Below are 11,055 nucleotides of genomic sequence, written 5' to 3'. Positions count from 1 at the left end.
TCTTTGAAGATACGACACACTCACATAAGTAGAGTAAAAACAGCTGGGAAATTAAAACAGCCACGGTTCTGAGACATTTCTTTCCTCATCAGCAATGTTTTGTGCCACCCTTTGATTGGCTACATTACATTCTACCTTGTTTGCATGTTTGTGGAAAAAAGCTGCCAGAAATTGGCCTTTGGTTTCCTGTGGTGGCGGTGTTTGCAACTGGCACTCAATGCATTTCTGACCAAACAAGGTGATAATCTGTTCTCATTATGTGACAAACACGTGCACATTTTGAAGAAGAAAACAAAACAGCTGAACAGAAAAAGCTGGAATATTTGGGCAGCAGTTGCGGTGACGGCTGTGTGCACTGACTGTATCCAGGTTCTGGGCAAGTGGCCCAGTCCTTCTGAGATAAAAGTATTGTTTGAGCAGTATTTAAAAATGTTAATGTGTTTCATTTCATAATCTCTGAAGCTCTGCATTTTAACTCACTATGGTGGTCATTATAACATTGGCGGTGACTGTTAAAGTGGTGGTAATACCGCTAACAGGCTGGCGGTAATTACCGGCAAATTATGACCATGGCGGTGATACCTCCCATAGACAGCCAATGTACCACACCAACGGCCAGGGCATTAGCACCACTGACCACGGTGGTAGCCAACAATGGCCAGGGGAAAGACAAGGTACCGCCCACCATAATATGACATAGCAAACCGCTAGGATTTCGGGGGCGGTGCCAACGCCATCAAAAGCCTGACGGAAACAATGCACAGACAACAAAGGACTCACCAACAGGAACACAGAGGATTCCGCCGCCGCCATGGAACCGGAACTTCAAGTCTTTCCGATGCTCTACTACGCCATGGCCGTCCTGGAACACCAACGCGAAGTAGACGATGACGGTGAATACAGCCGCCTAGCACACAAGGGAAGGAGGGAGGAAAAGGAGAGTGACACACACACGCACAACACACATCATTCACACACACATCATACACAGAACCAGCTGCAGAGTAAAATGAATGTCACAGGACCCACGTTAAATTAAACGGACAACAATTAGAGTGAACGAACACTGTAGTCTACTGCCAACAGCCACCATAATGTTAAATCAAATACAAATGCAGGCATCAATGTCCAGATTGGGCCAAAGCCCAGTCCAAAGTACAAAAGGGCCACATGGCCATAGGGCACAGTCAAGGGCCCAATTTGACTCCTGACAACTTCCGGACTCCACTGTTCAGGAGCATCATGTTGGAAATGGGCAGGCACCTCAGGGGGGAAGAGGGCTTGGGGGCCCCTCAGCTGAAGTGGGTAACATGCCTACTGGTTCTGGAGGGGGCTCCTTACCCAATTGTCTCTGGTGGGGAGTGTAAGGCCACAGTCTCTGAAGTGGGTAACATGCCCACTGGTCCTGGAGGTGGCTCCTTGCCCAACTGTCTCTGGTGGGGAGTGTAAGGCCACAGTCTCTGAAGTGGGTAACATGCCCACTGGTTCTGGAGGGGGCTCCTTGCCCAATTGTCTCTGGTGGGGAGTGTAAGGCCACAGTCTATGAAGTGGGTAACATGCCCACTGGTTGTGGAGGGGCCTCCTTGCCCAACAGTCCCTGGAGGGTGGCCTACATGCCCTCTGCTGATGGAGGTGTCTCCTTGGCTGCCTCTGCTGAAGGTGAGGGATCCTTGCCCTCTGCTGGTGGAGGTGTATCCCTGGCTGCCCCTGCTGGAGCTGAGGGCTACTTGCCCTCTGCTGTTGGAGGAGGGGCCCTTGCCTTTCTTTGGTGGTGAAGTGTGAATCTTGACTTTCTTTGTTGGTGGAGAGGGACCCTTGGCTTTCTTTGGTGGTGGAGTGGGAACCTTGGGTTTCTTTGGTGGCGAAGGGGTATCCTTGGCTCTCGTTGGTGGTGGAGGACAGTAGCCATTGGCTACTGCCCTGTGACCCTAACACACCCCTAAATTCAGTGTTTAGGGGCAACCCTGAACCCAGGATTTTAGATTTCCTGACGACCTAAAGAAGAAGGACTGCTGACTTTAAAGCCCCGCAGAGAAGCTGGAGACGACAACTGACTTGGCCCCAGCCCTACCGGCCTGTCCCCAGACTCCAAGAACCTGCAACAGCGACGCATCCAGCGGGACCAGCGACCTCTACCGACTCAGAGGACTGCCCTGCAACCCAAAGGACCAAGAAACTCCTGTGGACAGCGGCTCTGTCTAAACAACAAAGAAGAAACCATCTTTAAAGGGACTCCAGCCTCTCTCCAGAAGTGTGAGTCCCCAACACTCTGCACCAGACGCCCCCGGCTCATGTCTAGAGAAACCAACTCTGCAGTGAGGACCCCCCAGGTGACTCCCACGATGTGGACACCCTGAGACGACCTCCCTGCACCCCAACGGTGACGCCTGCAGAGAGAATCCAGAGGATCCCCCTGACCGGTACTACCCGGTAACAAAGAACCCAACGCCTGGAAGAAGCACTGCACCTGCAGCCCCAAGGTTCGAGAGGAACCAACTACCGGTGCAGGAGTGACCAGCAGGCGGCCCTCATCTTTGCCCAGTTGGTGGCTGGCCCGAGAAGCCCCCCTGTGCCCTGCCTGCATCGCCAGAGTGACCCCGAGTCCCTCCATTTAAATCAACGCAAAACCCGACACCTACTTTGCACACTGCACCAGGCCGCCCCTGTGCCTCTGAGGGTGTATTTTGTGTGCCTGTTTGGGACCCCCCAGTGCTCTACAAAACCTCCCTGGTCTGCTGCCTGAGGACGCAGGAACTTACCTGCTAGCAGACTGAAACCAGAGCACCCCTTGTCTCCATAGGCGCCTATGTTATTTGGGCCCCTCTTTGGCCTCTGCACCTGACCGGCCCTGTGTTGCTAGTGCTGGGTGTTTGGGGTTGATTTGAACTCCCAACAGTGGGCTGCCTATGCCTCAGAGACTGTACTTGTAAGTGCTTTACTTACTTGCTAACCTAACTTGTACTTACCTCCCCCAGGAACTAAGGGTATTTATTGAAGTGAAAAATATATGAGGAATAGTGCAATGGAATGGGGTGATGGTAGAGGAAAGTCCAGGGTATTGGTCCAGTCTGTTTGTAGCACAGGTCCAGTGCCCAGGGGGCCACAGGAAGGGGTGCAATGGCAGTTCAAAGAGGACAAGGTGACAGAGTGGAACACAAGGGGGACATTCAGGAAGGTCTCATTCCCTGGTGGTGGTCTTGGTCTTGGCAAGTTTCTCTGGCATCTGTCTGGGTTGCAGGAAATGTTTGCGGGGCGGTTCACCTTCTGCAGGGGGAGGGGTGCTGGTGGCCTCTGGGTCCTGTGACGGGGCCTCCTGTCCACTAGCTGCAGCAGATGTGGAGGGCTGTTCAGTTGAATGGTTAGTGGAAGGGGCCCGCTGGTGTGCTGTGTAGACCCTCATGATGTTGATCATATCAGCCAGCACCCCTGCTATGGAGACCATGATGGTGTTGAGGGCCTGCAAATCTTTCCTGATCTCCTTATGGTGTACCTCCTGCAGCCGCTGGTTCTCCTGCATGATGTTTAGAATCTGACCCATCTTGTCCTGGGATTGTTGGTAAGACCCAGGACATTGGTGAGTGCCTCCTGGCCAGTCGGTTCCCTGGGCTTGTCCTCCCCCTGGCACACAGCTGTCCTCCGACCATCCCTGGCCCCGTGTCTGTGTCCCTTGAACAGTGTGCCCACTGCCACTGACCCCAGGACCCTGATTGTCTTGGCTGTGAGGTGTGGACTGGAGTCCCTGTACAGGTGGGCATACTGCTGATTGACGTGTCCTGGGGACAGAGGTCTGGGGACGTTGGTAGGCTGCTGTGGTGTTGGATACTGAGGAGGGAGGCTCTGTGGTGGAGTGGGTGTGTACTGGGTTTGCCGACTGAGCAGTGGTCCCTGACGGGACAGGAAGTTCATCCAGATCCAGAAGTCCAGAGTTACTGTCATCACTGGAGGCATCTTCTGTTGAGGGGACTAGGTAGCCGTGGCACCTCCTCGCCGCTGAGATTGGCTGGGGCACCTATGGGGATGTAAGTGGTGTATTATGCTACATGTCTGTGACATTTTCTACATCCCTAGCATCCCCTATATCGTTGCTGTAGCCCTACCACCTTTGTTTATGTATGGTGATGTATTGTGAGATGGTTAGTTCTCCATGCTGTGCATGCATTGGTGGTGGGTGTACATGCAGGGCTGGGAGGGATGTTCATGCAGTGGGCATGGCATGCAGGGCTTGGCATTGAGGTTAGTCAATTGTGGTGGTGCAATGTGTTGGACGGAGTGGAGTGATGGGTGTCAGGGTGAGGGGTGGTGGTGGCAGGCGAGTATGTGGGGGGATAGGTAGTAAATTTTGACTCACCAGTGTCCAGTCCTCCGGCTACTCCAGTGTGTCCCTCAGGATGTGGTATTGCCAAGATTTGCTCCTCCCATGCTGTCAGCTGTGGGGGAGGAGGAGAAGGTCCACCAGCAGTTCTCTGGATGGCAAGCTGGTGCCTTGCTGCCATGGAACGTACCTTCCCCTGTAGGTCGTTCCACCTCTTCCTGATGTCATCCCTTGTTCTTGGATGCTGTCCCATGGCGTTCACCCTGTCCACGATTCTCCACCATAGCTCCATCTTCCTTGCAATGGAGATTTGCCGTACCTGTGCTTCAAACAGCTGTGGCTCTACCCTGACTGTTTCCTCCACCATGACCCGCAACTCCTCATCTGTGAAACGGGGGTGCCTTTGTGGGGACATGGGTGTTGTGTGGTGTGTGGTGCGCAGTGGGTGTTGTATAATGTAGTGGGGTGTGGGGTGCATGACGGATGGATGAGTGTTTGTGGTGTGTGTAGTTGTTGCTGTGATTTGTGTGGTTATCTCCTGGCTATTTTTTGTGTTCGTAGAGGGTTGTGAGTAATGTGGGTGTGTGTTTTATAGTGCTGTGGGTGGGTAGGTGTGATGTGTGTATCAGTGTCAGGTGTGTGGTTTTAGTTTTGGCCAGTGCTGTGTTGTTTTGTATTTGGGTGGCCATTCTGACCATGCTCGTGTGTACCGCCAAAGGTTTACCGCCATTGAATATCCGCCATGGTGATTTGTGGGTCATAATGTGGAGGGCTTTGTTTTGTTGGCATGACGGTATGGGTGTTCGTACCAACACTTTACCACTTACCTTTGGTCTGGCGGATATGTGTTTGTGGCAGTATTCTATCAGTTTAGTGTGCGTCTGTCATAATGTGGCAAACAGATGTTCGCCTCCGCAACGGTACGTTGCCGGATTTACTGCCAATGTTGTAATGAGTGCCTATATCTTCTGTTCTGGTTCATTTAAGAAGAGAGTAAACAACCAAATGGACTATTAATTGACTGCAACATGAGTTCAGTTTCTTTTTTACTTTCTCAAACCTGTCAGAGGTTTGTTTTGAGTGGTGGGAAGAGTGTTAGGAAAACATTGCTATTACATGGTGTTAATAAATTTAACTAGTAGTATGAGGTACAACTATGCCCTCTTCCAGCAGTAGCTTAGCCTATGTGCTATTTGCCTGACTGCAAGAAAGGAAATTAGCCTCCTTTCTGCTATTTAATTTCTCAAATACAGCAATAAACAGGGTTCAGTTACCCCTCCAGCCTCTGGGCCCCGCAAAGCAATCCACTGTTGTCCTGGAATCACACAAGTCATGACCTACGGGTCAGGGGGCAGCATACAAAGATGGGAAAGCTTTCAAAGATATTTAGAGATCTGTCTACAAAGTCAAAACATGTTTATTGTCATCTTTTGACAACAGTGCCCACAAGCAAAAACAAAAAACATGAGTGGAAACTGAGAAAAGCTAACAGAATAAAAGAAAGTTAGTTTAAAAAAATAAAACTATGACATTTTCCTTGTCCTGCTGGGCACGTTTTTGCCAGTCACAAGCCTTCTGTTTTTAAAATAAACAAAATACAATCACGTCAGGAGCACCATACGGGCACTAATTAAGTTGAAATGAATTATGCTTGATCCCTGCTCCACACAGAGGAACGGAAATGAGACATGCTTTGATGAATTAGGTGGCTGCAAAGAAGAGTGCCACGCAAACCAACAAATAGTGAGCGACAGGCGGGCTCCAAGCCCTTTACCGAACACAGTTATGTCTTGCATGCGAAACAAGTGTGCTAGGGCATGCACTCGTAGGCGCGACCCTAAGAAAAGTGCTCTGCACTGGGGTGCGGGTGGAGTGGGTTAAGGCCCAGCAGGTAAGGTATTAAGGAGTCTTTGCCCTGCTATTGAAAGATTCCAAGGGAAAGGTTGCTATGTGAACTCAGCCAGCACATACATTAAAGCATTTGATCACTGTCTCCTCAGCTCAGAAAGAGAACTTTTTTACTCCCACAACTTGAGGGCTAGTCCTTTGCCCTAAAAGGTTTCTTGACCTTCATTGCTAGCCATCCTCACAGCAGACCACTGCTTTACACATACTGCTTGTTCTTTACAGTGGCATTCTCAATTCAAAAGAACGAGTTTCCTCTATATACGTTAGCTTTTTCTGTCTTTCCCAAACAAAACCCTTCTACTGCAATATTTTATTCCATACAACCCGATATAACACTTTCAGATTTTTCATTGCTGAATGTACCACTCTGTCTCTTTCCACTTTGCTCTATGTTATTCTCTGTTTTCCATCTTAATTTGAACTTGATTTGAGTCTTTTTGTTCTTTCTTTCAGCTAGGAGTTTGGGACGTGTTCATGGTTTTCTTTCATTTCAATTGTGAACATTAAACTCTATATTTAAACAAGCGTGCAACTTTCATAAAACATGAAAAACAGATTAAATTGAACAAAATGAACATATTCCACAATTAATATTCATATCTCATAAATGAGTATGACTTTTAAAAGAGAACATCATGTTCTTAACTCTTGAGGTGAAATAACTTTAGCAGGGTGAAACCTACCTCGTTTGTGAGAGTGAAGACACATTTTATTTTAAAGCCCTGGTTAAGGCTTTGGATGCAGCACAATGGTACAACAGGATTTTGTACAATGATTTCTCACCAGTCCTGTGGTTTTGTGGCAGGTCTCTGGCCTTTTATTAGGGTACACTTGATCCGAGTGTGTGAGGTGAGGGGTGATTGGCACAGCAGTTTACGGGCCCCTTTCTTCTTATATATGCATTTTTGGGTTTTTTTTGTAAAGAAGTTTGTAAGTTGGTGTATCTCATATTATGTTTGTACTCTTTTTTTGTACAAAGCATGCACGCTAATTGTGTTTGGTGTTTTTCTATGTTGTCCTTGCTTTTGGTTGTTCCAAACACAGGAGCCTATTCACAATGGCATTTTGGAGTATGTAAAGTAGTACTCCTGCAGTCCTGTTTGATGTATTCTTACATGCCACTGGAATTGTCCAAAAAATACAAAAAAGCGGGACTAAAATGGGATTAATCAGGTAATAGGCATATACAATTGCTGCAATAGAAAGGGTTGTGCCCTCTTTGCCACTTTTCTAATTAGAAATTGGACATTTCCTGGCTCATTCACAGCGGAGGCCGACGCAAATCTCATGGGGCGGGGGAGCGACAGGGGTGAAGGGACGCTGGAATAAATAAATAAATATATAGTAATAAATTAAAAAAATTCCCACTGCGTTGCTCCACTCCTCTCCATTTCTTACACCAGAACAGGCTCCCCAGCAATCCTGGAGCTGCTTTCATGCTAAACCTAGGTGCAGTCTCTCCTCCTCCTCCCTCCCACCTCACATGACCCAGCCCCACCCCTCCCTGAACACACTGCTTGCTGAGCAAGCAGATGAAAGATAAAACGATAAAGAAATATTGTTTTATCTTTCAGCTCCTGGCTTAGCCGGGGGGGGGGGGTGATGCTCCTTTGCCATTATGAAGGAGCCGCCCCTACTGATTCACAAACATGTGTAGGAGAACATAAAAGAGTCCTCCTGTAGTAGTAGTTCTGGAACACATAAATGCTTTTGTGCATCAGCCACACAACATCTATTGTAGATGTGTTTTGTTTGAATTGTCTGTATTTTGCAGTGCATTATTTTGCTACTGTTCCACCTATATGTTGCATTGGGGCGGGGGAGAGGGGCTGAGGGGAGAAAGGAGGATTCTCATTGCGGAGGTACCGCCCTGAGTGCAGAGACTACCCCACAACTGTGCAGCCTCCCCCACAAGTGCGGAGGTCCTTTATGATACGGGCCCATTATTTCTACTTCGCCTGAATATACCTCCATCACCCTCACTCGCGTCTACATGGGCATTTTTGTAATTCTGTGTCTGATGCTCTTGTACATTCTTTGTTTTCTCCTGAAGTAGATACACTACCTGTCCAATGCTTACGTGTTTTTCTTGAGCGATTTCAAACATCTCTATATACAGTTCCACCTACTGCTTTGTATTGCCCTGTAAAAAAGATGTTTGTTTAACTAGTTCACAGCTTTGCCTATTTTTGTCAACCCTTGCTTTGTTTACATTGCTCTTTTTTGCTCTGACATACCTCTAGGGCAGGTTCTTGCTTTAAAAAAACAGAAAAATAAATAAATAAATATTGAATAAATAGTCAGGCTTTCCCCTCAAGGACTATTATATCAATACAGAGGTTTAGCAGGTGCCAATGAACGGTGGCTAGCACATGCTCAGCTGCCTAGGTTTTCCTGGGATCACTCTTCTTAGACCCTGATTACAAGTTCTATGGAGTAGGGTGGGGTATTGTCCTCACTTGTTAAATACCATTGCCCCGCGGTGCGGTATTTATTGGGTGTGGTAACTGACTCCGAGCACGAGTTTTCAACCTGGAAGGGAGGTAACACACACATTTCAGAATGTTTTGCTATTGCCCTTGGGCTTTTCTGCCAATACATTTAGGCAGGTTTAACCTGGCCAATTATATGAAGGGAATACAGCAGTGGTGTGTTATCACCCATCTTGTAATGTTGATCCCTTTAGAATTCCTCTTTGCACGGGAATCAGAACTTAGCCATGTAGCAGGACCTTACTAAGTCAGAGAATTCTATTGCATAGCTGCTGTTGGGATTGCATCCCATGAACAACCCACCAGCATACAGGAACTGTGGGCCAGATGTAGAAAGGGGTTTGCGCCTCGCAAACAGCGAAAAACGCCCTTTGCGAGGCGCAAAAGCCTCTCCGGTATGCAGCAATGCATTTTGCGAGTCAGATCCGACTCGCAAAATGCATTTCCGACTCGCAAATAGGAAGGGGTGTTCCCTTCCTATTTGCGACTCACAATGCAATTCAATTCCATTTGCGACCGCGTTCTCGCAGTTACCATCCACTTCAAGTGGATGGTAACCCAGTCGCAAACGGGAAGGGGTCCCCATGGGACCCCTTCCCCTTTGTGACTGGACAAAAAAAAAAAAATTCAGAGTAGGCAGTGGTTCAATGGACCACTACCTGCCCTGAAAAAATCCGAAACTAAAGGTTTCGGTTTTTTTTTCAAAGTGCAGCTCGTTTTCCTTTAAGGAAAACGGGCTGCACTTAGAAAAAAAAACTGCTTTATTAAAAAGCAGTCACGGACATGGTGGTCTGCTGTCTCCAGCAGGCCACCATCCCCGTGAGTGCCCATACTCGCAATGGGGTCGCAAACTGCGACCCACCTCATTAATAGTAATGAGGTGGGTCTTTGCAACCCCATTGCGAGTTGCAGAAGGTGTCTGAGACACCTTTCTGCATACCAAATTGCGACTTGCAATTTGCGAGTCGCAGGGACTTGCAAATTGCAAGTCGCAATTTGGATTTTTGCTACGTATGGCCCTGTATTCTTTCAAAATTGTAATGTTACTTAAGTAGAAGAGATATTGTACTTATGATATAAAGTAGGTATTCATGGAATTTCTTTGGTAGTCATAGCAGCTATTGACATCTGATGCACACCATTCTACGGTGGGATTACCACATGACTGATATCTGATGTACGCCATTTGGTTCTATCATTGCCATGAATGATATATGGTGCACACACTTTTCTCCTAGTATTAACACGATTGACATCCAATGCACACAATTCTGTACTAGCATTTCCTCATGAGTGACATACGGTGCACACCCTTGCATCCAAGCATTAATATACAATTGACGTCTGTTGCACGCAGTTCTCTCCTAGCATTACCGCATGTGCTGATCATGACACTCTTCTGTTCCCTCACTCTGGCCCACATTTAAACTTTACGCAACACAATGCGGCAAAATACCTTGCTGCGCTGCAGGAAAAGGGAGAGGGCAGAAATAGGCCATATTTAACCTTATATGGCACATTTCTGTCCTCTCCTTGCTCTGGCGCTCAAAATCCTGCCTTGCGCCAACGCATACACCCTTGCACCGTGGTGCAAGGGTGCCTGCATTCTAGGCAGGATTGTTTTTGTGTAGGAGGGGAAAACGTCCTCCACGAAAACAATACTCTGAGGCTTTTTCCTCTTTCTACATGTGCTGAAGAACATATTTCTCCCTTCTGCCTCCCCTGGGAAGCATAGCAATTTGACCCATTCCCAGATCTACCACTCATGGTAAATCTGGGAATGCACCAAAACCCATGGGTGGATGCGTGGGAACACCCATGCTCCACCCATGGATGCCTCCTTGCTGCACAGTAACGTAAGGTAGTGACTTGTGCTGTCTTGCGTTACTCCACATTTACCAAGCACTGCAGGGCCCAGCCAAGTACTTGGGATATTTGACTTTAGTGTTGCATTGCTCTTGCGTTAGCTTGCATGACGCAACGGCAGTGCAACACTATCATAAATCCGACCCTCAAGTCGCTGTAGGTGCAGGAGTCATTTTGCTGTCATTGCAAACAAGGTTCAAAAACGTTACTTTACGTCATCAGTAGGTTTTATTAAACAATACGTGCTAGGAGGCATCTGAAAAAACATTATTAGAATTGAAGATTTGTGTATGTCGTCATCATAAAGACGTGCGTGTAATGTAATAAGACTTTTGCAGCTTAAAATTCATCTTGTCCTCATCCTGGACTATGTACCTCCCGTCCTGTTGTTACATAATTTTGACAAAAGGTTTACAGTTTCTCTGTGGGGGGACACAATCTGAAATTGTACTAATATTTACATTTCTGTGTATTTTC

The sequence above is a fragment of the Pleurodeles waltl genome, chromosome 4_1 (genome assembly GCF_031143425.1).
Source record: "Pleurodeles waltl isolate 20211129_DDA chromosome 4_1, aPleWal1.hap1.20221129, whole genome shotgun sequence".
In the NCBI taxonomy this organism is placed as follows: Eukaryota; Metazoa; Chordata; class Amphibia; order Caudata; family Salamandridae; genus Pleurodeles; species Pleurodeles waltl.
This window is presented reverse-complemented; position numbering follows the sequence as displayed.